Below are 26,526 nucleotides of genomic sequence, written 5' to 3'. Positions count from 1 at the left end.
CTCTTTCCCCAGACAAATTGGATTAATGACATCAACTTCGATACAGTTCACTTGCTCATGAACTACTGTTGTTTATATGCTCACCCAAGTTGCATTGTGGGAAAGGTAGTCCTGTGGGGATTCAAGCATGCACCTGGTGGCTACCACACATAAGGGAAATTCGGAAATGTGTTTATTTAGGCCCCGGGGTGCCGGTTCTAATACTTTGGCCCTTTGCTTCTTGAGGTTTAACTGAGTATGATGGTAATTCAATTGGGCTTAAGTGGACATTGCTTCTGCTGTTTTCGTAGAAGGTCGAACTTCGATAGACCCGTTTTCCCAGCGTATCTCATATTTGGGGTCAGAGACTGTTTTGTCTCAACAACAAGAGGACTTTAAGCAGCACGTTCTTAATTCAATACATTATGTGTCTATTTTCCTATTATATTCAGGCGACACACTTTGAGTGATTGGCGGAGCACTATTAATGCTTGAGAAGTTCCGATTTAGGCAGATTATATTCAAATTGTTTATGCACGCACGTTTATATGCCCATGTAGTTCAAAAGACGTATTACGTAGGCTGGTTCAGCATTGGGCTGTAATTTCATTAGCTGCACTGTGCACTTATAAGGTATATATTGTACAATTAGATGATGTACCAGCCACGTCGTCTGGGTTCAAGGATGAATTACATTTAAACACTTTAATGGATTCACATCTGTGCATTTCAATAACGCTTTAGTATTCTTTCTATGTCAATGCATGCCTTTAATTGGAAGGGCTATATACTCACATAGTTATGGTGCCCATCAGATTGACAAAGGTTTCTGCGAAGCCGAAACGCGTCTCTTTGGTCTCGGGATCGAGGGTGACTTAAGAAAATAAAGAGTGTTGTATCCCTAACAGCCTCATAGACGTGCCTTCTTCTATGGAAGCAGGATTGTTTATTCATATATATATATTAAACAAACAAAACCCGGAAGCACGGAGCTTCTTTCACATCGGTCCTGAACGGGTTCCGGCTGCCCTATGTATCACCACGCCAACTCTCCAATCTAAATGGAAAGAATTCCAGGCCCCCCCAGGGTGCTGCTTTGAAGTTTATTCAGGCAATGTGACGCCTCCCCAACGCTAATCGCTTTTTCATGGTATGGCGAACACTTCATTGCACCCTTTTTAACATATGATTTGTAGGTGACACAGAAATAGGACTAGGTCAGACTAGTACATTCAATGACTGACCCAGGTGCCATTTTAGTGTGGTTTTCAAAATCAAAATATTAAAATGTTTTATCAACAGGTTGCATGTGGATAAAGTACATAAATTAGATATTTTAAATATTTTATGACTTAAACTGCAAACATGTAGTTGTTTGCATTGAGAAGTTGCAGTATTTCTCGAATGGTGACCATTCGAAACGACTGTTTCTTTAAGAACTTGTTGAGACTTCTCAAATCTAGGATTGGTCTCCATTTCTTCTCCTTTTTGCGCACCAAGAAAAAACGGGAGTAAAAACCTTTCCCCCGCTGACGAAGAGGAACCCACTCTATAGCACCTTTCTGGATCATTATTGAGATTTCCAGGAGTAAAAGGCGCAGATTCTTGTGAAGCATAGGTCAAGGAGGGGTCTGCGGAGGGGTCTGCGGAGGGGTCTGCGGAGGGGTCTGCGGAGGAGTCTGAACGAACTCCAGTGAGTGTCCAATTGTACCAGTTGAAGAACCCAACGGTCCGTTGTTATTTGTTTCCGATTGTGTAAAAAGTGGGACATTTTTCCTCCTACTTTGGAGGGCGGAGAGGAAATGGAGACCGGCGGTAGAGAAAAGTCATTGACGCCAGGCGGAATCCATCTGTCGTCCGCCCTTTCCGCGAAAGGAGGACTTATTGTATGGAGATTGCTGCTGTTGGCGCTGTTGAAATTGTGGCCGATATTGCTGGTTGGAGGAGGAATAGGAAGACCGATATTGTTGGTAGTTTCCTCTAGTGGAAGATTGTCCTCTACCCCGTGAGCCTCGAAAAGGGCGTTTTTTAAATTGAAGGGTACCCAAAGCCCTGGCCATGCCTGTATCCTTATTTATGCCTTGAAGGGCTTCATCAATATGAGTGCCAAAAAGAAGTTGACCATCATAAGGCATGTCTAGAATCTTCGTCTGGATTTCCGGCCGGAATGCTGTTGCCTTAAGCCAATCTTGGCGTCGGAGGACCGCAGCCCCAGCCAGTTGGCGGAAACCAGTAGAGGCGATGTCCATCGCACAATCTATGATTTCTGAAGCCGAACGTTCGCCCTCTAACAAAATTTTCTTTGCCTCCTCTTTCGAGTCGTCCGGCAGGGCCTCCAAGTATGGTGCAATGTCGGCCCACATCTGCCTGTTGTAGCGCCCCAATAATGCTAAAGAATTAGACGCACGCACCGTTAATGCCGACATGGAAGAAAAATGATTCCCAATATTGTCTAGGCATCTGCCCACCCTATCTGAGGGGCTGAAAGCGGAGCAGAAGGGTTTTTAGATCTCCGCTGAGCTGCCTGAGTGATGACGGAATCAGGCTTGGGATGTCCGGTAAGACAGGCTGGAGCGGTGTCTGGAGCTCTGTACTTCTTGTCCAGACGAGGCAACACTGGGGGAACCATAGAAGGATTCTGCATGGCTTTAATGCCTTGATCCCAGATGTAGTCTATGATAGGCACAGATCTCACTGATGTCTTAAAAAGTTCCTTGAAGTCGTAAAGGAAACAGTCTTGCTGGTGAGAAGGCATAGGAATTTGGAAACGCTGTGCAGCCCTTTCTAAAACATTATGGAAACCTCCAATATCCTCAGGAGGCGAATCTGCTTGAGGAGGCACTGGAGACGCTGGAAAAGGGATAACGTAGTCGTTCCACTCATCATGAGTTGATTGGGAATCATGAACCTCTCCGTCTTCCTGTTGTTCATCCTCCTCATTATCTGTGGAAGGGGGAGTTGGAATTGTGACAGGCACAGACTGTGGAGGCGGAGGCGGAACCTGTAACCTTGGTGGCGGAGAGAGAACTGGGGCAGAAGGCGAAGCAGAAGTAGGGAATCTATGCTTGTAGTCGGAAAGTAAAAACTGGAGGTCAGAAACCAAAGACGCAGGGAGACAAACCATGGGTGGTTGGCGCAGATAGCTGTCGTCTGGATAATATGCCTGATCTTCTGTGTCTTATTCGTCAGTCTGAATCCTCCTGGTACTTGACATGAAGTTCAGAGGGACTTGTTGCAGTCCTGAACATGCTGTCCTCGTCTGAATCCTCCTCCTCGTCCAAAAGGTGAGACGGAGGCAATGGCTGGACCCTGCTAGGTGAGGTAAGGGAAGGCGTCAGCGTGCGTTTAGTGATCTTGAGGTGAACATATGCACTGTCCACTTTTGACTTTGGTGTCGTCGACGAGGCCGTCGTCAGTGTAGTCGTCGTCGATGAGGAAACACCAACGGACACAACCGATGGTAATGTCGACGAAGCCCACGTCCACGGAGCCTTCGTCGACGATGGGAGAGACGTCGATGGAACACTCCTCGTCAACGTATTCGTCGATGCGCTCATCGTCGAGCGTGGCGTCGAAACTGTCTTGGACGTCGACGACGATTTTTTAATCTTGATCGTCGACGACAATGGCATAACAGCCATCGACAATGACATCGATGTCGTCGACGAGTTTGATGCTGAAGACGCCAAGAGTGTAGAGACTGTCGTCGTCGACGAGATTACTCCCACAGCTGCAGAAGGTGATTTCGGCGGCTTCGAGGCCACCGTCGACAAGGTGGTTGTCGACAGGGCTGAAGCAGGCATTTTAAAGGTGTGTAAAATCCTTGGCGGAGGATCCTTGGTTGGTAAAGTCTGAAGTTTTGTATCTGAAGACTTTTTCTGCGTCTTCTTTTGAGGGGGCTGCGAAGAAGGACCTGGAGAAGCATCTGTGGACCTTTTCTGTGAGGTTTTTTGAAGACTTTGTTGAGCCCTCACTCTCCTCAGAGGACAAGGGGTATTCTTTGTGCTTAAGCCTTTGCAGCCAAATTAAAAGCCATCCCTCGCAGTCTTTAAAAGTCTTTGATGAAAAGGTACGACATACCTTACAGTCCTTGGAGGAATGGTCCAGATAAAGACAGTAGAGGCAGTCTTTATGCTGGTAGTCGACATGTAGACTCTTCTTATTGCAGGAAGCACAGGGCCTAAAAAGGCCTTTCTTAGGAGCGTCTGACATGAAGACAGAGAAGACTTCACTCAGAAGAAGTAATTCTAAAGAACAAAACCACTTGAATTCCAAAAACAAGGAAAAGCTGAGCAGAGCTCAGTGGAGACTCCCTTAGCACGACGTGCGGTAGAAAATCTGAGGGACTAGAGCTCCTTCCAGGAAGGTTCAGAGGGTGGTGATAGCTGATTGGTTGTTCTCTAGAGTTTGGTCCTCATTACAAAAGGACCTGGATATGTTACTAATGTGAGGCCTTTGGCCTATCTCTCTATATGTCCAGTGAGACATTACTTATCTTATGTACCAGGGACTCCCATCCCGACAACGGGGAATGATTCAGGCATGTGAATCTATGAAAGATACCCTAATACTGGATAATTTAACTTATTCATTTGTCGAAAAAATGACATCAAAAACGCATTTTCCTTGTTCATGGTGACACCGGAGATCGCAATGACGTCGGTAGTCGCAAATACTAATGACAAAGTGTAAAACACATACATAGACATATTTTACATAAAGTTTGAGTCTAGCAGTTTAATAACATATTGGTTTAACTTTATTTTAACAATGAATTTTGTTAAAACCATTGTGGATTGCAGAGCTCCTCACCTCATGATTGTGCACTCTGGTGGAAACTATCTAGGCACACTAAGTGGGGTAGGGCTAGACATTCTAATGAAGGATACCTTTGCAGAACTGATGTCAATTTTCCCTCACACTGTCTTGGAGTACTCTAATATATGCCAAAGACATAAATGGAAGTGGTCAAATCATTCTGTCCACAGATTGACAAAGGCAGGAAACAAGTTGATAAAACTGTTTCTGCATTCCTCAGAGACCATCGCTTGGGCTGTATCTATAACAACAATCTGCCCTTTGACTGCATGGCATTTATAGAAATGATGGTGTGTACTTTACAGATGAAGGCAACAGGGTGTTTCTAAGTAACGTGAAACTCTGCATCCGGACTTATGTATAGCAGCCATATACACACTACCAACACAATGGCTCTTATCAGAGCCACCAGCCGCGTCTGTGTAGGTAACATCGGTGGGGTGGTGGGGCCGCATGGGGGGGATTTCAAGGGATGATGCTGAGGGAAAATTAATTATTTAATTTTCCTTCAGCATCGTCCCTCGAAATCCCCCCCCCCCCAAACCCGGCCCCTCTGCCCCACCGCTGCAACCTGCACAGACCGCAGCTGAGAGCCACCCTAGAACTAGAAGCCGAAATATTGTGATGTTTTTTTCTGAAGGTTTTTTTCCTTTAGTGTTTAACAATCTTTGCAACGACATCGTAATCCCTGCAGACACGTTGCAAAAACGGAAACCAAAAGCAGACATTCAATGACCACCAACACATCCAAAAATAATGTCAAAAAATCCATTCTGAACATTGCCCTACATATATTACTATATACATACTTCTTTCAAAGCATGTTTAAACTGTTATTTTTGTACTAAGTTTCTTTATAAACAATCTTTCAGACCTATTTTCCATTTTCACGGTTATTCAGGACGTTGCGATGACGTCGTTAATTGCGACGATCGTGCCTTTTCCATAAAGTGAAAACATATACATGCACACACATTACAGTATTTTACACACCAGAGGATTTTTACTGTACACTTCAAACTTATGTTTTTCTAGTGTATTTCTAGAACAACCATATCTGAAACCTATTTCCGTTCTCACTGTGACTACGGCGATCACAGTGACGCCCATGGTTACGTCACAAAAGCAGAAAGCAAAAGCAGGTTTTCAATAGCCACTACCACATTCAAAAATTATAACTATATAATGAATTCCAACCATCACAATAGATAACTCACTAAATAAATAACTCTATAAAAAAGTTATCAATATCTCAATATGTCTATAACAATGCACAATGACGTCGATAGTTGCGATGTCCCCATGATAATACGTGGGGGTCGCGCTGACAGTCACGGCGTCATTGCGAATATCGCGCATGATTAAAAACATCTATTTTGGAAACATAACTTGTGTCACTAACACCATTTCTCAACCATGGGGTCAGAGTATCTCCACCCTGACCCTTTATTTGGGCTTTCATACACATTTTCAGCCCCGGGAACCATTCCCGATAGATAAAATGGTGGCCGCATCTTTCTATTCAGGTTGCGTCCAGCCAATCATAGCATTAGTGTTGGTGCGTACATCCGCGATTCACTGAGAAACCTTCCGAAATATCCATGGCCAGAGATAGCACCATAATTGTAAACTTACCTTTCTCAAAAACTACTGAACAGATTTACACCAAATAAGCAAAAGGCACTTCCTTGAACCTACATCTACCTCCCAACCAAATTTTGTGTAAGCTCGTTTAGCGGATTAGGCTGTAGAGGTGGCTAAAGATTCCTATGGGAATTAACATTAATACGCAACCTTATTTTGCACCCCTAATTCTAGTTCCCCACTGCATGGCTCACCACCAAACTTTGCATACCAGTAGTACCCACTGTGACACTTTTTTGGCAAAATTTCATGCAGATTGGTCAAATGACGCCAAAGTTATAGCCAAGTCCTATGGAAACTGGGTCCTAAATATATATATATATATATATATACATATATATATTATATATTATATATATATATATACACACAGATAGATAGATATAGATAGATATATATAATATTCACCAGTTATAGTTAGCAGCACTAACTATAACTTGCGCTCCCGCAAAGCACTGCTTATGATCTCACATATGACATCACTCATGTCATATTCCATGACATCATGTATGACATCACTGATGACATCTCCAATCACATCATTGATGACATCACTCATGACATTATCAATTACATCATCCAATGAGTGTGCTAGTTTGGTTTTTAGTTTACAAAGTGGCATGCAACTCCCATATTACCTTTCTACCTATATTTGTACAGCCGGGGTTCAGCTAATGGGTGTAATCATTTACAAAAAGCCTGTACTACTAATGCACCATAGGTGTGCTCAGGTATTAAAGACGTTATCTATGTTTGCATCGAAGAGTATCCGTGTGCAGGTGACAGTTGACAACTTGAGTCCATTATGTCAATACAAGTTTTTACACTCTGTAGAAAAAGTTTGCAATAGGGTAAAGATTCTACATACACCACACTAAGTATTGCAAGAACCCTTTAGTTAATAGACAAAATTGTATTAGCATGACAATTGCTACGTAACATAGAAGACTGCCATTGGGATCCACAATTGAGATACAAATGTTGAATCAAATATAATCTAGATTTTATATCTCTACAGTGGATATAAAAGAATCTGACTCCTTCCCCGTAACATTGGGAAGACATTTGACCAGTCTCATAATGAATCTCTTTCATGTGAAGCATACCAGGTTCAATTGCTTGAATGCAGATTTAAATACTGGATCTCTCATGATTAGTCCCAAATGAAAATTATTTTTAAATGTGTGTATTATGATGATTCTTCATTCCAAATTGTTTTTAAAGTAGTTTTCACGGGGAAAGATATATGGAATAGTATCTCCTCTATGTTTAGGGTCATGATTGTACAAGTAATATCGTGAGGTGGTGGGGCACATGCACTTTGAGAAAGGCTGTAGCCGAAACACGTCAGTGCATTATAATCTGCTGTTCTTTTACACAGTACCTGGATTGCCTGCCTGTTTTTCAGTTTTGGCTGATGGAAGTTGACTATATATATATAGTGTGCCTGGTGGAATCTATATTCAGTGCTGCCTATTACCATTGACATTGAGACCTTTTCTTTCAAGAGACTTTATTTTACTGTCTATTGTTTATGTTTCGGTCTCTTTCCCCAGACAAATTGGATTAATGACATCAACTTCGATACAGTTCACTTGCTCATGAACTACTGTTGTTTATATGCTCACCCAAGTTGCATTGTGGGAAAGGTAGTCCTGTGGGGATTCAAGCATGCACCTGGTGGCTACCACACATAAGGGAAATTCGGAAATGTGTTTATTTAGGCCCCGGGGTGCCGGTTCTAATACTTTGGCCCTTTGCTTCTTGAGGTTTAACTGAGTATGATGGTAATTCAATTGGGCTTAAGTGGACATTGCTTCTGCTGTTTTCGTAGAAGGTCGAACTTCGATAGACCCGTTTTCCCAGCGTATCTCATATTTGGGGTCAGAGACTGTTTTGTCTCAACAACAAGAGGACTTTAAGCAGCACGTTCTTAATTCAATACATTATGTGTCTATTTTCCTATTATATTCAGGCGACACACTTTGAGTGATTGGCGGAGCACTATTAATGCTTGAGAAGTTCCGATTTAGGCAGATTATATTCAAATTGTTTATGCACGCACGTTTATATGCCCATGTAGTTCAAAAGACGTATTACGTAGGCTGGTTCAGCATTGGGCTGTAATTTCATTAGCTGCACTGTGCACTTATAAGGTATATATTGTACAATTAGATGATGTACCAGCCACGTCGTCTGGGTTCAAGGATGAATTACATTTAAACACTTTAATGGATTCACATCTGTGCATTTCAATAACGCTTTAGTATTCTTTCTATGTCAATGCATGCCTTTAATTGGAAGGGCTATTTATACTCACATAGTTATGGTGCCCATCAGATTGACAAAGGTTTCTGCGAAGCCGAAACGCGTCTCTTTGGTCTCGGGATCGAGGGTGACTTAAGAAAATAAAGAGTGTTGTATCCCTAACAGCCTCATAGACGTGCCTTCTTCTATGGAAGCAGGATTGTTTATTCATATATATATATTAAACAAACAAAACCCGGAAGCACGGAGCTTCTTTCACATCGGTCCTGAACGGGTTCCGGCTGCCCTATGTATCACCACGCCAACTCTCCAATCTAAATGGAAAGAATTCCAGGCCCCCCCAGGGTGCTGCTTTGAAGTTTATTCAGGCAATGTGACGCCTCCCCAACGCTAATCGCTTTTTCATGGTATGGCGAACACTTCATTGCACCCTTTTTAACATATGATTTGTAGGTGACACAGAAATAGGACTAGGTCAGACTAGTACATTCAATGACTGACCCAGGTGCCATTTTAGTGTGGTTTTCAAAATCAAAATATTAAAATGTTTTATCAACAGGTTGCATGTGGATAAAGTACATAAATTAGATATTTTAAATATTTTATGACTTAAACTGCAAACTAATCATGAAAATAAAATAATAATAATGCTATCACTTGTTGAAACATTATGCATGCCGGCTACATTTAGCCCAAGTGGGCAATTACAGTATATCTGTCAAATACAATTTTATAGTTCTTACTTTCGTTGAAAATTTCCCATTCATGTTAAATACATAATTCAACATTTGGTTTTATCAATCAAACATGTATATGACTGAAGTCTTGCCCAAGCGGGCATTTTTTACACCTGTTCCACCAACAGATAAAAGAACCAGCATAAACATATCAACTCAATAGATATATAGTTCCAGCTCCACATTTTTAGTCACTAGACGCCTTCTACTTGCAGTTCTTGCATACGCCTTTCCTAATCTATGTAACGATTAACAAAAAAGGGTGACCAAAAGAGAAAAAGAAACAACTGCTTCTCATACCAATATTCAATGTAACATCCCATACACAACGGTCCTCAACAAGACTGTTTTCTAAAGTCAAATCATCAGATATATATCAGAAACTTCCAAAATAGAGTACAAAATAACCAATTCAATTACAAGTGTGCAGCAATCTCCTCAATTGAATTTAAACCATTCGGTATCAAAGTGTCAAAGTCAATAATGAACCTAGACTTCATACGTCTCAATTGGCGCTCTCTGTTACCTCCCCTCTCCTGATGTGCTACTGCATATATTACTACAAACTATAAAAAAAATTAATTTTGATTATGCACTTTGTGAAAGTGACGAGCCACTGGATATTGTACATCAGCACGTTTAATTGCACGTAAGTGTTTCATAACTCGTTTTTTGTCCCGATAGACTATACTACCTATATAACATTTACCACAAGGGCAGATTAAGCACTAAATACAATAATCTGTTTCACATGTAAAATTTCCCTTCATAACAAATTCTTTTTTGGGATTGGGTAATTTGAGTATCTTACAGTCACTGCTATTGGCACATGCTTTACAGTGTTTGCAGCTCCTAAAGCCTGCATTGGATTTAGGGCTACCACTCTCTGCATTCGAAACGGCATAATTGCACAGTTCGTCTTTAAGTGACTTACTTCTCCAAAATGTTATTTGCGGTGTATCATTCAAATATTTCTGCAAAATAAAATCACTCCTTAAAATATGCCAATTGTGATTGAACAACTCCCTGATCTTAAAAGCACTATTAGAAAAAGTGGTAATGAATCTCGCATTATCATTTTGCTCTTCTGTTGTGGATTTAGACTGCAATAAATCTGACCTTTGAAGAGCATCAACTTTTGACATCGCTTGTTTGATGTTTTTATAACTATATCCACGTTCTCTAAATCTGTCACTCATTATTAGTGTTTCTTCCTCATATTCACATTGAGTACTGCAATTCCGCTTTGCCCTTAATAGCTCTCCATACTAGATGCTTTGAATTAAGCTAGATGGATGCACGCTATTGGCATTAAGGAGGCTATTGCCAGCTGTTTTCTTTCTCTGTAGCTTCGTGACTAGTGTTCTGTCTTGTACTTGAATCTCAATGTCCAAGAACACAATCTGCATTTTACTTATGTGCGAGGTAAATTGTAAATTCATATTGTTGACGTTAAGCGTTTCAATGAATTGATTAGCCGATAACTCATCACCCCTCCAAATCAGGAAGATATCGTCTATAAATCTCGCCCATGTAACAATGTTGTCACCTTGCATTTCCCAGCTTTGGGACACCTGCTCCTCCCACCAGCCCATGAACAAATTCACATAGCTGGGGGCGAAGCAGGTGCCCATTGCCGTTCCTTGTATTTGTTTGTATATGCTTTGGTTGAAAAGAAAATAGTTGTTCATTAGACAATACCTCGTCATTTCTAACACCATTCTGTGTGTAACAATAGGGAAATTTGTCTTGCTCTCAAAAAATTTCTTATGACCTGGATCCCCAGGTCATGCGAGATACTGGTATACAAACTGGTTACGTCCAGCGTAACCAGTAGGAAATCATCTTCCCAGACTACCCCATCAATGAGTGTTAAAAAGTGCATTGTATCCTTTAAGTAAGCTGGCAAGGCAAACACAAACGGTCTCAAATAATGATCAATAAACTTGGATGTCATTTCCAATTGGGAGCCCATTGAAGACACTATGGGCCTCCCTGGAGGTCTTTGTGTGCAGTTTGGGAAGTAAGTACATAATGGGCAATTTCTGATGTTTACAATATAAACTGCGAAATTCCTCCCATTCTAGCAGACCCTGATCTTTCCAAATTACAAGCATTTCGTTGTATTTAGAATATGATGCCAAAACCTCTGATTTATTGCTCATTGTATAGCACAACGGGTCGCTCAGCTGGTGTACTCCTTCACTAAGATACTCTTTCTTACTCCAAACCACAACATTTCCTCCTTTATCAGAACATCTAATAACAATAGACTGATCATTCTTCAAATCTTGGATTGCTTTAAATTGTTCATCATTTAAATTTCTTCTTTTTTTGCCGTCCATTTTGTACCTCTTTTTTTAAAGATCTTGTACAACACTCCTTTCAAACACTTCTATTGCATCACAGTGAATATTCGGTGTGCATGAGGATTTAGGTTTAAAATTACTAGACTCTGATGAGTCAACTGGTAATTGCAGTACATCCAGGTTAATGAGTGGATCCTCATGGTGAACTATATTTTCATTAAGTTCTGCCATGGTGTGTAGCATGTCAACATCAGAAATACAAAGTGTCTCTCCCTCCTAGTTGAGCCTTAATTCTCTGCCAGGTGAAACTTTTGTATGAAACCATTTTTTAAGTTCAAAGCAGCACTCTTGGGTGTCCTGGAATTCTTTCCGTTTAGATTGGAGTGTTGGTGTGGTGATATATATATATATATATATTTTTTTTTCACCAAAAAGAAGAAATACTCGCACTCCAGGAGATCAGTTCAAAAGCTTCTTTACTTTCAATTTTAAACAGCCTAAACACCATCAGATTCCCTTAGCTAACCAACGCGTTTCGACCCTCTGGTCTTGATCACGGTTAGCTGTGTGCTACAAGTAATGTCTTTATATATCCAATTGTCCATATAGCCATTGAAATGCATCATGGGATATGTAGTGCTCATTGTGAAAAAGTGATTAATATTTACAGTGTAATTCATCTGAATATTATACAATTTCGATTGATGAACCAACTTTTTTGTTGTGTATAATATGTATATGACTATTTTATATATATATGTAAATTTGGCAGTTCATTAGTGGCTTAATGCCCTGATTATATGGTATACTACCACATATATTTATGTATCATACATCTTTGCCAATCAGTATATGGTTTTTTCTTTTCAATTTTTTATACAAGGTCTCTTATGTTGTCTTATGCATGAATAGGTTATTTACAGATGAACATGGAGTTCAGACCTCTCTGTTGTTTGGTTTGAAATCTAATTATTAATTTTGATTCCAATTGTCTCAGTTTTTTAGTTCTGTCACCTCCTCTCTCATTTATGGGGATCGTTGCAAGTCCCCAATAGTTAATTTGCTGCCATCCATATTTATGATGTAGTTTCATATGTTTAGTCACTGCATAGGTCTGGTCATCGTTGTGGATTGCGCGGATATGTTCTAATATTCGTTTTTTTAGTTGACATATTGTGCTCCCAATATATCTGCTTCCGCAATTGCATTCCAACATGTATACAGCATACGTGCTTTTGCAATTGATTTTTTATTTGATTATGTATTTGTTTCCTTTTGGACCCATGATCTCTTTTTTATTTATTCGAATTTTACAGGCTTTGCATTTTTCACACTTTTTGAAACCTCTTTGATGATCCGAGAGACAGGTTTTCTTTTTTATTCCTGTGAAGTGACTATGCACAATCTTGTCTTGAATTAATGGTGCTTTTTTATAAGCTATATTTGGTTTTTCATTCAACATTTTTTTCATGTCTGGATCTCTCAATAGAATATGCCAGTGTTTGTTCATGATTTCTGAAATTGCATAATTTTCTTTGCTGTATGACAGGATCATTCTAATGTCTGATGTTTCAATTTTTTGTTGTTCATGCTTAGCCTGTAAGGTGGATTCTCTTGCAATCTGTTCTCTCTTTGTTCTTTCTAGTCTTATATCTATAGGTTTGTAACCTCTTTCCAAGAATGTTTTAGTTGTTCTATCCATTTTTTGTTTGAGTTCATCTTCATCTGAGCAGTTACGTTTCATACGTAGAAATTCTCCAAAGGGTATGCTTTTTATTAGTGATTTTGGATGGAAGCTGGTTCCATGGAGTAGGCTGTTTGTGGCTGTAGGCTTACGATACGTTGTAGTTTTTAATTGACCGATTTCCTGGTATACTTCAATGTCCAAGAATTAGATTTTTGTTTTATTTACATTAAATGTAAACTGTAAGCCCTCCTTGTTGATGTTTAACATTTTTACATATGTGCTGAATTCTTCTGATGTTCCATTCCAGATAATAAACAGATCGTCTATAAATCTGAGCCACAACACAATTTTTTCCGTGTACATTTCCATGTATTCATTCCATGCAATTGATTTTTCCCACCATCCCATGGTGAGATTTGCGTAGCTCGGCGAAAATGAAACGCCCATGGCAGTACCGCACATTTGGCAGTAAATCTGTTGATCAAATATGAATATATTATTCCTTAAGCACATTTCCACCATCTCCAAAAGCATTTTAGAATGTTCAAGATATTTGATGTCTCTTTGGCTTAGAAAGTATTTCAATGCTCTGAGTCGTGTACCGTGATTTATCGATGTGTAGAGTGAGACTACATCTATTGTTGCTAACAGGTAGTCTTCTTGCCAATGGATTTCATTCAAAATACTTAGAAAGTCACCTGTATCTTTGATATAAGAGCTTAGTGTAGTTACCATGGGTGCCAAAAATGAGTCAACATATTTTGAGAGGGGTTCATAGAGACTATCACAACTCGATATTATAGGTCTTCCAGGTGGATCTATTAAGGTTTTATGAATTTTTGGTAGGAAGTACATCGTTGGTGTTGTAGGATTGTCCTTTGTCAAATATCGCAGTTCGTCAATGGTCAATAGACCATTTTCTTACCATATTTTCAATTTGGATTGTAGTTCAATTGTCAACTGATTTGTAGGATTTGTTTTTAGCTTTTTATAGTTTTTGGTCTCATTAAGTTGTCTTGTGGCCTCTTTTTTGTATTGAATTTTATCCATCACCACAATATTTCCCCCTTTGTCTGCAGGTTTTATTTCCAGATTTTCATTTTCCATCAATTCTTTCAAAGCTTCTCTCTCTATTTTTGTCAGATTTTCATTTTTCTTTCTTTGTTTGTTTGGTAGATTTTCTAGATCTGCTATTACGAGATCATAGTAAAGGTCAATCTTGTTGCCTTGTGTGAGGATTGGACACAATTTAGATTTGGGTTTAAAGGATGTTTTTTCTCTTCCAGATGTTTCAAAGCCCAATTGTTTTATAATCTCCAATTCTTGTAGTTCTTCGTCCCGTAAGTTATGTGTAAGGTCATATACTGTTTTTATTTCAGATATTTGGTCTATTGCAATGTTGGGTGATGAGTTGATTAAGTTGCTTGTTTGCATTGGCATTGCAGCCTTTGGAAATTTTGCAAAGTATTTTGCCAATTTCAACTTTCGAACAAATTTATAAGTTTCAATTTTAGTTTCCACTATATCATGATGAGTTTCAGGACAGAAAGTCAGGCCTTTGTTGAGTAGAGAACATTGATTTTTTATTTATTTTATGATGTCATTTGAGATGTCATCAGTGATGTCATGAGTGATGTCACTGACCATGTCATGAGTGATGTAATATGTGATGTCATCAGCAGTGCATTGCGGGCGCGCTAGTTATAGTTAGCTGAACTAACTATAACGGGGGAATTTCAATGGTTTTGTACGAGTGAAAAGTCCAGCTAACTGTAACGCCCCTGAAACCTATGGTTTTTTCAGTGAATTTCTAAGGTTTTTTAAATGCTAATTCCTAACTATAATGTGCCTGAAATCCATGGTAATTTCTAACTATGCCTACAGAGATAGGACATGTGAAGAAAGAAGAAAAAATGCACAGAAAGAAAAAAATGAAATGCAGAAAGAAGCAACAGAAGTCCTCAAAGACGAAGAAAAGTGCAGGAAGAAGGATAACGTGCAGAAAGAACAAACAGAAGAGCAGAAAGAAGCCTTGTTGCAAAATCATCCTGTACCCTCAACTTTTTCAGACGGATACTGGTGGTAACTGAGTCTTACTAACCAGTCCTAGAGCCAGTGCTATGTTAAAAGACACTTAGAATACAGTGAAAACACCTACATACACTAGGGAACACTATGCGTTGGGGTCCCCCTGTGATTAACATGACCTCCTCTGTAAGCCCCTAGTATATAATAGGACAGGGGGATTAAAACTACCTCTTAAAACGCTCCACAGGGCGTTTGCACACGTCACCTCAGGTCCCGTCCCCTCCCTTCCCCACCGTGTAAACACGTCCTGTGGCCGTTTGAAGTTGGGAGATTAAGTCCCCTTAAATCCTGAGGGTCCCTAGGGTCCAACTAGACCACTAGGTACCTCCAGTAAGCGCCACAGAGCTGCGTTGTAGAGAGATGTAAAAAGGGGCATGGCCTAGACCACCTCTCTGCAATGCAGCGCAGTGGCGCTTACTGGAAGCACCTGGTGGGCTAGTTGGCCCCCGGGGTCCCTCAGGATTGAAGGTGAATTATTTCCCCTACTTAAAACGCGCCACAGGGCGTGTTTGCACACATTAACTCAGGCCCCGCCCCCTCCCTTCACCACTGTGTAAACACACCCTGTGACCATTTTTAGTTGGTAGATTAAGTTCATTTGAATCCTGAGGGTCCCTAGGGCCCAACTAGCCCACTAGGTACCTCCAGTAAGCGCCACAGAGCTGCGTAGCAGAGAGGTGTAAAAAGGGGCACAGCCTGGACCACCTCTCTGCAATGCAGCTCAGTGGTGCTTACTGGAAGCACCTGGTGGGCTAGTTAGCCCCCAGGGGCCCTCAGGATTGAAGGGGAATTATATCCCCAACTGAAAACGTGCCATAGGGTGTGTTTACACACGTCACCTCAGGCCCCGTCCCCTCCTTTAACCACTGTGTAAACACGCCCTTTGGCCGTTTTAAGTTGGGAGATTAAGTCCCCTTGAATCCTGAGGGTCCCTAGGGGCACAATAGCCCACTAGGTACCTCCAGTAAGCGCCACAGAGCTGCGTTGCCGAGAGGTGTAAAAAGTGGCACGGCCTGGACCACCTCTCTGCAACGCAGCGCAGTGGTGCTTACTGGAACCACCTGGTGTGCTAGTTGGCCCCCAGGGTCCCTCAGGATTGAAAGGGAATTATTAACCCAACTTAAAATGCGCCACAGTGCGTGTTTGCACACGTCAACTCAGGCCCCGTCCCCTCCCTTCACCACTGTGTAAACGCGCCCTGTGGCCGTTCTAAATTGAGAGATTAAGTCCCCTTGAATCCTAAGGGTCCCTAGGGTCAAACTAGCCCGCTAGGTACCTCCAGTAAGCGCCACAGAGCTGCGTTGCAGAGAGGTGTAAAAAGGGGTGAGGCCTCAGAACACCTGTCTGCAACGCAGCTCCCTGGCGCATACTGGTGATACCTGTTGGGCTAGTTGGCCCTCAGGGACCCTCAGTCTTGAAGGGGAATTAATTCCCCGACTTGCAACTGGCCAGGGGGCGTGTTTGCAGAGTGCTGCAAGGAGGGGGTGTGGCCTCCGGCGCGATGCCGGTCTTTTATTTATTTTATTTTTTTAAGAAGGGGGGCTGTGTGCCCCCCCTTCCTTTCTAATTTATTGGCCCTGGGGACCCCAGGGCCTGCCTCCTAATTTTTTTTATTTTTATTTTTTTTATTTTGAAGGGGGCCGCGTGTCCCCCCTCCCAAGGCCTTAATCCGCTCCAGGGACCCCAACCCCCGGGGCATAGCCTTTTTTTTTTTTTATTCTTTAGGAGGGGGCTGCATTGCCCCCCTCCTCAGGCCACTTATGGCCCCGGGGACCCCATCCCCCGGGGCCGGCCATTGTTTGTTATTATTTAAAAAAAAATATATATTTATAGAAACACCTAGGACATGCTGGACAAACTGTACGTACCTATCACCATGACGATTTGCGTGATATTCATTAAAAGGCGACTATGCATTCAATGAATCCACATGGAATGTATTTACACCGCTAGTGAAGTTCTGACGTGTCTGACGCCCTACCGTGCCTAATCCCGGGGCCTCCGCCGGTGGGTACTCTCCAAGTAGACACCCTTGTCGTTTATTTATACAAACATGGGTAGCTATTGACGGGCACATTTAATACACACGCACACCAAGCCATTCAAAGGGGATTCGACAAATATTCGACAAAAACTATGCAAGAAACCCCCCTCACGGTTAATAAAACACACATACACCGCCGGATGTGTAATACTTTTTATTTTACTCTCTGGAAAGGAGACGAACCTCACTTGAGAGTCACAGCACGCTCCTGGCGGAGCCCAATGCTGTGTTACACCCACCAGTGCCCGCCGAGTGCCACACACCTCTGTGTTGTATTCCACCAGCTAGTGCGTATGCTATGACACTCTCTAGACCATGTGCACTGTAACACCACCCCGTGAATATGTCATGCCACACATGCCTTCGCACGGGTTATATTGCCCCATCTAATGTGCCTTCCTTGATGCCTATGTTATAACGCACAGCGCTATGCCATACATATTACAATCTGGGATCAATATCGTTGTCACAGTGCATATGCAACGTTACACTCCCCAGCACATATTTTATATTACAACTTTAGAGACTAGTTAGGTTACACAACACTGCCCTGTGCATATTACACTCCAAGGCTCATATCGCATAGCACGCGCTAGTGCCTGTGCTATCTTGCGCTCTCCAATGTATCTGTCATTGCGCACAATGTATTGCATATTATATTTCACGCCCAGTCTTATATCACACTTTTTAGTACATAGTTTATACCATACACTATATCTAGTTTTCATTTTCAATCGTGCTCTCAGGACTATGTTCTATATAAAACTGCATTCACCCACCCTTTTCACGGGCATTACATTTTGCAATGGGGGGTGGAGGGTCAGGGGGTGTTTCTGCCAAGTGAGCCCGGAGTCACAGTCACAAACGTCCTCTTCTTCCTGAATAAAAGTGAGATTATGCTGCATACTTGTTCATATTTTAAGTAGTTCGCACAGACACACATTTTGAAAACAATAACGTTCCTAATACCACAGTTAGCTTGCTGCCCCATCCCCCTCCTCCCTATCCTCTGTTGTCTGAATCCATGGACTAGCCTCCTCCCTCCTGCCATGTATGGTCTGATGTGCTGCCACTTCCCTCCATTTAGCATTATGTACCAGTCCACTCCTCCTGCCCTCCATTTCCCAATTCTATGCCCCATCATTGACCTCCTGCTTAGCCTCTGTGCTTAGCTTGCTGCCCCTATTCTTCTTCCCCCTGCCCTCCGATGTCTTTGTGCATGCCCCTGCTCCATCCTTTTTGCCCACCATGTTCCATGGACCTGCCACTCCCATCTACTCTGAGTGTTCTGTTGAGCTGCCACTCCCCTCCCACCTGCCTAGCATTGTCAGATGACTGTAACCTGTCCTGCCACCTCCACCTTGCCTGTCCACATCCACATGCCATGCCCCTATCCCCTTCATCCTGTCCTCGATAGTCCATTTTACTGCCACACTCTGCTGCCCTCCCTGGTCTGTTGTGCTGCAACTGCTCCTCCTGCCTGCCCCGCGCGGTCCCCTGAACTCTCTTGTCTGTGCCCAGGTCCTGACCCTCCCTTCTATCCTCCATGGTCCTTTGTGCATGCCCCTGCACCCTCCTTCTTGCCCATCATAGCCATTGTGCTGCCACTAACTCTCCCGCTTGCCATGCATGGTCTTCTGTGCTGCCACGGCCCCTCCCACCTTCCCTGTGTGGTCAGCTAGCTGCCCCTGACCCCCTCCCACCTTCCCTCCATGGTCTGTGTGTATGACGTCATTGTCTCACTGTTGCTCTCCATGGTGTGTCTTGCTTCTAGTGCCCATCCTGCCTGACCTCCATGGTCATCTTGCTGCTCCTGCCCTGCCCCCTTGCCCCAGCCATCTGTTTCCATGTGCAGACCCCTATTCCCTCTCTCTTGGCTTGTCTGTTCCATTGTAATGCGCCTGATCCGTCCCTCCTGCCCTTTATGGTCTGTTATGCTGCAGCTTTCTCTCCTCTCTGTCCATTATGGTTAGCTAGCTACCATTGCCTCTTTCCCCTCAGCTCTCTGTTGTCCATGTGCATGGTCCTGTCCCCTCCCTATTGCTTTCTATGGATTGTTGTGCTACACTTCCTTCCCGCATGCCCTGTGTGGTGTATTGTGCTGCTGCAAACCCTGATGCCTGCCCTGCAGTGTCAGTTTGGTGCACCTCTCCATGTCCCTCCTGTCCTCTGTTATCCAAGTCCATGTCCCTACCCCAATTCCTCCTGCCTTCCATGATCTAATGTACCATACTTGCGAACATTTAGAACTTGGTAAGAGGGAGATTTTGAAAAAAAAACTGGGGTATTGATTTTCCCCTTTGAGTTACATTGAAAAAGAGGAGATTATAGACAGGAGACAGATCAAATAAAGCCAATTTGAGCTTAAAAACATTGGACGTTTCCTGGCTGAATCGGGTCAGTTGGCATGTATGGTTGTACTACCAATGCCTCTTCCTTCTGCCCACAATTGTCTATTATATTGCCACAGCCTCTCTTGCTAGTCCTGTATTGTTGGTTTGTTGCCCCTGCCCCCCTTTCCACAGCCCTCTATAGTCTGTTGTGCTGCCACGGCCCTTCCTGCCTGCCCAGTGTGGTCAAATTGTTGCCTCTGCCCCCTCCTACCTGCCTGACGTCATCTTGATGTAATCAAAACTGTAATACCTAGAGCATTTCCTTTGGAAATTACATGTATGAGAGGGTCTTATTTGCATCAAAATTATGGTTAGTGCTCTAAAAAACTAAAATGAGGACATATTTTCTGAGTTTTCAAATAGCGACAAAGCACTTTTAAATTATTTGTTATCTTTATGTTTTTTTATCCAGTTGACCACTTGATTAAATGTTGCACTTAGGGGAGAGGATGTGGTGTTACTTCCAGAGCTGCAGACTTTGCAACTGGGGAACTAGGTTGGAGTTTCTGCTTCATGTAAAGCACTCCAATACCTGACAAGTCTGCACTATATAAAACTTCAAAAACACAAAAAATAAGTGTTTTGCACACTTCTGTCATTGGGCTATACTTGGGCTACTTCTGGGTGATATTTGGGCTACATTTGGGATCTTTTGTCTCTGGTGGCCATCTTGGGAGATTTATTTGTTATGAAGTTTCCTAATTTCCTCATTTACTGCAGTCTCCTCAGTAGGAAATGCTTTCAGTTTTTTTACTTTGATTCCATCAAGAAGGTATTCAGATATGTCACACATTTGCCATAAATTCTGAATGTTAGCACTCTAGTTGCTCATTAGATCACTGTAGTAAAGCTACTGCTCACTATGGAAGTATGCTGCTGGTTTTAACAGTGCATGTTTCAGTCTGCATGTTCGAATTTTTTAATGAAATAGAAGAGGATTTGAGAAGTCACTCAAAATGTGCCCTAATTTTTCTTTCTTCAGCACTAATCATAATTTCTATGGTAAAATGAACCCCCTCATTGTGTTCCTTTTTAAATTAAATGTTTTAAGTGTTACCAGTTTATTCCAAACAAGATGGCTTCAGGTGTGCCATACTTTTGTCATAAGTAAGACAGTAAGCGCTCTAGTTGTTCTTAAGAACACTCTGGGACATTCTGTAATTGGGCTATACTTGGGCTACATCTCTGGTGGCCATCTTGGGAGACTTATTTGTTATGAAGTTTCCTAATTTCCTTTTTTACTGCAGTCTCCTCAGTAGGAAATACTTTCAGTTTTTTACTTTGGTTCCATCAAGAAGGCATTCAGATGTGTCACACATTTGCCATAAATTCTGAATGGTAGCACTCTAGTTCCTCATTAGATCACTGTAGTAAAGCTACTGCTCACCAGGGAAGTCTGCTGCTGGTATTCAAAGTGCAAGTTTCAGTCTGCATGTCAGAATTTTTTAATGAAATAAAAGAGGATTTGAGAAGTCAAAACGTGCCCTAATTTTTCTTTCTGCAGCACTAATCATAATTTCTATGGCAAAATGAACCCCCTCATTTTTTTCATTTGCAAATTAAATGTTTTAAGTGTTACCACTTTATTCCAATAAAGATGGCTTCAGGTGTGCTATACTTTTGTCATAAGTAAGACTGTTAGTGGTGCAGTTCGGGTTACTCAATTTCCCCTTACTTCCACGGACAGAATGATTTCTCAGTCACACGCACATACACACATCATACGCTGGTGGGGCCCATAACACCAACATTCATTCTCTCAAACTATCCGTGCCTACAAAGGGTCATCAGATCCGAACCACAACTGTTCTCTTTGATAGAGGAAACCACTTCTCCTGAATCACCCTAACAATTCCTCCATCAAGAGGTCGATTGAATCATTTAGTTGTTATTTAGTTCAATGACACTTTAACTCTCAAATTAATCAATAAACATTTCAATGGAAATAATCACCCGACACAGTAATTCAAATAATGATTTTCTTTATTTAATTTATATGCAGGTTAAATCCTAATAATGCAATAACATCTTTTGTCATATTTACCTATTCTGGCTATTTGTCGTTTTCTAAGTCAGAACTGGTCCTCAGTAAATTCATTAGAGTTATAAAGTCTTCGTCCTCTCCGTCAGCATAAAGATCTCCGATCATCAATTCTCCGTCAATAGCTTCTGGATGAAGTGGCATCTAGCGTTAGCCTATTCTCTCTCTAGTCTACTAATATTTATACTAAAATTTACATATTAAAGTTACATTTTCTCATTTCCCAGGCCAATGATTGGCTGAATTCAAATACATCTCAATACATTAGGAAACATTTTCAAATTTTCCCATGTGGAAGAAGTCTCAAAGCAAATGTATGGGAAAGAATAATCCGTAGTCCTAAATGTATCAGTTCGTTGGAAACAGGTTGGGTTCGACAGTTCATATTTCCAATAGCAACATTTGCTTCACGTTCAGGGGCATTGGCACCTCGCCCAGGGTAGTCTTCATGGGCATGGTCTGACAGGTCACCCAAGGGACACAAACGAAGTCAGTGCAGGCACCTTTCTCCATTGTTCAAATGATGAAGTAATGTACTTTAGTTAGGTTTCAGTCGGCGGCCATCTTTTGGTAGGCCAGAATAGTCAACTTAAGCAAAGAAACACAAAAATCGTAATTAATGCATGGAAATGATAAAAACAGTGTTATTCCCTTGCTAATACCCTTATGTGTATGCATTTATCTAGCCATATGCAACATTCAAAGCCGTTAATGCTGGTTTATTTAAGCGCAAATCACAATAACATTACTTCAAGCAACATTTATCGTTTTAATATGCATACAATCTTAGTTCACTTATTAATTTTGCCATGCAACACATTCCCACGTGTGTTCTTTCTGTTAATAAGGTTGGTTTAGTACCTTCACATCAAGCTATTAATTATTATAATTATTTATTAATCATTTTAATATAAACATATATAAATGGATTGGGTATATAAAAGAAAATATTTTACCCGCTCCATCAATAGCGCTCTAGTTGTTCTTTAAAACACTCTGGGACAGTCTGTCATTGGGCTATACTTGGGCTACATCTGGGTGATATTTGTGCTACATTTGGGCTCTTTTGTCTCTGGTTGCCATCTTGGGAGACTTATTTCTTATGAAGTTTCCTAATTTCCTCATTTACTACAGTCTCCTCAGTAGGAATACTTTCAGTTTTTTACTTTGATTCCATCAAGAAGGCATTCAGATGTGTCACACAGTTGCCATAAATTCAGAATGTTGGCACTCTGGTTGCTCATTAGATCGCTGTAGTAAAGCTACTGCTCACCAGGGAAGTCTGCTGCTGGTATTGAAAGTGCATGTTTCAGTCTGCATGTCAGAATTTTTTTATGAAATAGAAGAGGATTTGAGAAGTCACTCAAAATGTGCCCTAATTTTTCTTTCTGCAGCACTAATCATACTTTCTATGGCAAAATGAACCCCCTCATTTTGTTCCTTCTTAAATTGTTTTAAGAGTTACCACTTTATTTCAATCAAGATGGCTTCAGGTGTGCCATATGTTTATCATAAGTAGGACTGTTAGCGCTCTAGTTGTTCTTTGGAACACTCAGGGAAGCTGCAGTAGAACACAAAGGAATCAAATGACAGTCTCTGCCCTTGTTGGATGTACATGTTTTATTGAGAATGTCAGACTTAATTATCACATGACTGAGAAAGATAATGTGAATTTACAGAAAATATGCTCTCAGTTTAGCTTATAGATCACCTTCCAAACCTCTGTAGAAAAAGCATGAGAAAATTGTTTTCTCTCAAACATGATTCATGATATCCCAGCAGAAGGCTTTTTCACATGGTAAAATCACCTTAGAACATACCACAATTCCTAAAATGAGTATGGTACCATCAACAAATGATTTATAACTAAAGTCTTTAAACCTTCTATTAACTACAATGCTTTTTAATGAGGTGCTATCATGTATATTGGTCCCAAGATGGCTGCCAACACTTCTTGGATGAAGTGCTGACAGCCAATCAGATCTCACGATGAGATGTGTGGTTAGGCTCCGCCCAGATATATATGGAACTACTGAACGGATTTACACCATTTAAGCAAAAGGCATGACTCTGAACCAAGGTCTACCTTTCTGCCAAATTTGGTGTAATTCCGTTCAGCAGTTCGGGCTGTGGCTGCGGCTAAAGGTCCTATGGGAAATTGCATGGGGAAAACACGTTTTAGGACCCCCTTTTTTCTCAGCCCCCGCTACACGAATCCTCCCGAGACTTTCAGGATAGGAGCGGACTGGAGCTGGCCAAAAGTTTTGAAAATTTTTCACAAAGATTCGTCAACGGGTGCCAAAGTTATTCCAAATAGAATGTTGCGGAGTTCCTATGGAAAATAGGTCCTAACTATAACTACTAGGTTATATATATATATATATATATATATATATATATATTATTGCTCCGCAACACCAGCCAGTTGCACTCTCGAACGGGTGCATGCCAAGCGGGGGTGTTCCCGCTTTAAATATACAGCTCACAGTTCCATCGGGTAATCGTACCCGTAACAGACGACAGCACTCACGGGGGAGAGTTCAAAAAGGATTTATTTTCTTGAACTCCGGGCAAACAAGACGCGTTTCGGCACTTAGCCTTTGTCAATTTCTGCATGAAAACGCTGCGGCCATATTTTGTTTATAAAGAGTGCTGACATGATATCCGGTATAAAGACAGAAAAAAGACTATTCTTGAGACGGCCACAAATCTTGTCATTCCACCATCTTGGAACGTCTAAAGAGGAACGTAATGCAGTGAATATATAGCATTGCTTCCATAATGTCACATGGATTAATCAATCCTTATTTACAATATATACAAACCTAAATAGGAATATCGTACATAAGCTACATCTTGCCCACAGATGGGCCAATGTTCTGCCTCCTACCAAAGATACCATGGCACCACAATTGGGCAAAACATGATCAGTCAACACCCGATATACATTTTACATATTGTACATTTTTTGTGCTAAAAAAAAAGAGAGAAACCACAGAATGCAAAATTTACAAAAGAATTGGAAGAAAAAGATCCACATAGTCCACAATGTAAGCCTAATCATCCTAAATGTACAGCAAGTTCTTCGCTACTATTCAGACCCAGTGGATTCTTGCTTTGCAAATCTATAATATAGCGAGATTCTAAACGCCTTAATCTCTGTATCCTATCACCACCCCTAGGGTTTTGTGGTACATGATCTAGACAAAAATATGATAGGAGATCCCTATTACGGCAATGCATTTTATTGTAATGCCTCGCTACTGGGTATGATTCATCAACATTGTTGATCGCCCTCATGTGTTCAAGAATCCGTATCTTAACCGGATGTATCGTGCTCCCGATGTAACGGAGCCCACATGGGCACACCAAACAATAAATGGCATAAGGAGTGGTGCACGTGAGGAACTTGGTGATCTTTCTAGGTGTACTGAGGCCAGGGACATCATATGTCAAAGTGCGTTTGCTTTTCTTACAGGCTTTGCACTTGCCACATGGATAGAAACCATTTAGTGCTTTAAAAGATGCCCTACTAGGTTCTACATTATGGTAGCTGTGGACCAAATGATCTCTCAATGACCTTGCTTTTCTGAACGTGACCAAAGGATTCGATGGTAAATCTTCTTTTATAATGTGGTCAGTAAGGAGGATATGCCAGTTTTTGCGCAATATCCTCTTAAGTTGGTTAGCATTTTCAGAAAAGGTAGTGATCATACGAAAGGTCCCATTATTAGACTTTTTTATAGCTTTCTCCGTAAGTAGATCTCTCCTAGGGATCTTATTCACTCTATCTAGGGCTCGTGACAGGACTGCTTCGCTATAGCCTCTCACTCTAAAGCGTTGCATGCTCGATTCTGCTGCCTTTTGGAATTCCTTATTGCTAGTATTGTTCCTTTTTAGCCTGAGTAGCTCTCCATATGGGATGCTATCTACAAGCTTCTTAGGATGACTGCTAGTGGCAAAAAGGGTAGAATTCCCTTCGGTGGTTTTCCGATAGAGTCTGGTATGTAACTGCCCATCTATTACATACACTGTCAAGTCCAAATAGTTAACTTCCTCAGTACTTACTTCACCTGAGAATTTTAGGTTTACATTGTTACAGTTCAAGACATCAATATATGATTTGCCCAGATCTGGTGGACCATCAAACACAATAAACAAATCATCGATGTAACGATGCCATGCCTTTATCCTCATGTTCCAAAATGTATTAGGCTCCGCCCAGGCCACCTGCTCCTCCCACCAGCCAACGAACAGGTTCGCATAGCTGGGGGTGAAGCAGGTACCCATAGCAGTCCCCGACATCTGTCTAAACAGATGTTTCTGAAACAAGAATATATTATGAGTCAGGCAAAAGTTGACAAATTCCAAAATCATATTGTTGTGTTCACAGAACCTCAAGTCACGGGATTCTAAGAAAAAACGTATGGCTTTTAGGCCGTCAGTATGCGCAATGCATGTATAAAGGCTCGTGATGTCAAGTACCATAAGACAGTAACTGGCTTGCCATACAATTTT

General features: G+C 41.4%; 2 protein-coding genes across 2 annotated transcripts in view; one reads left to right on the top strand and one right to left on the bottom strand.

Annotated features, from left to right (window-relative positions):
• LOC146802009 (gap junction beta-2 protein-like) overlaps positions 1–1,094 on the bottom strand; it is a 399,391-nt gene extending 398,297 nt beyond the window's left edge. Inside the window, exon 1 of the mRNA XM_085621559.1 lies at positions 775–1,094. The gene's annotated coding sequence lies outside the window, so the exon portion shown is untranslated. The remainder of the gene's footprint in view (positions 1–774) is intronic.
• GJA3 (gap junction protein alpha 3) overlaps positions 1–26,526 on the top strand; it is a 654,666-nt gene that overhangs the window by 211,214 nt on the left and 416,926 nt on the right. The gene's annotated exons all lie outside the window — the stretch shown is intronic.

The sequence above is a fragment of the Triturus cristatus genome, chromosome 8 (assembly GCF_964204655.1).
Source record: "Triturus cristatus chromosome 8, aTriCri1.1, whole genome shotgun sequence".
Lineage (NCBI taxonomy): Eukaryota > Metazoa > Chordata > Amphibia > Caudata > Salamandridae > Triturus > Triturus cristatus.
This window is presented reverse-complemented; position numbering and strand designations above follow the sequence as displayed.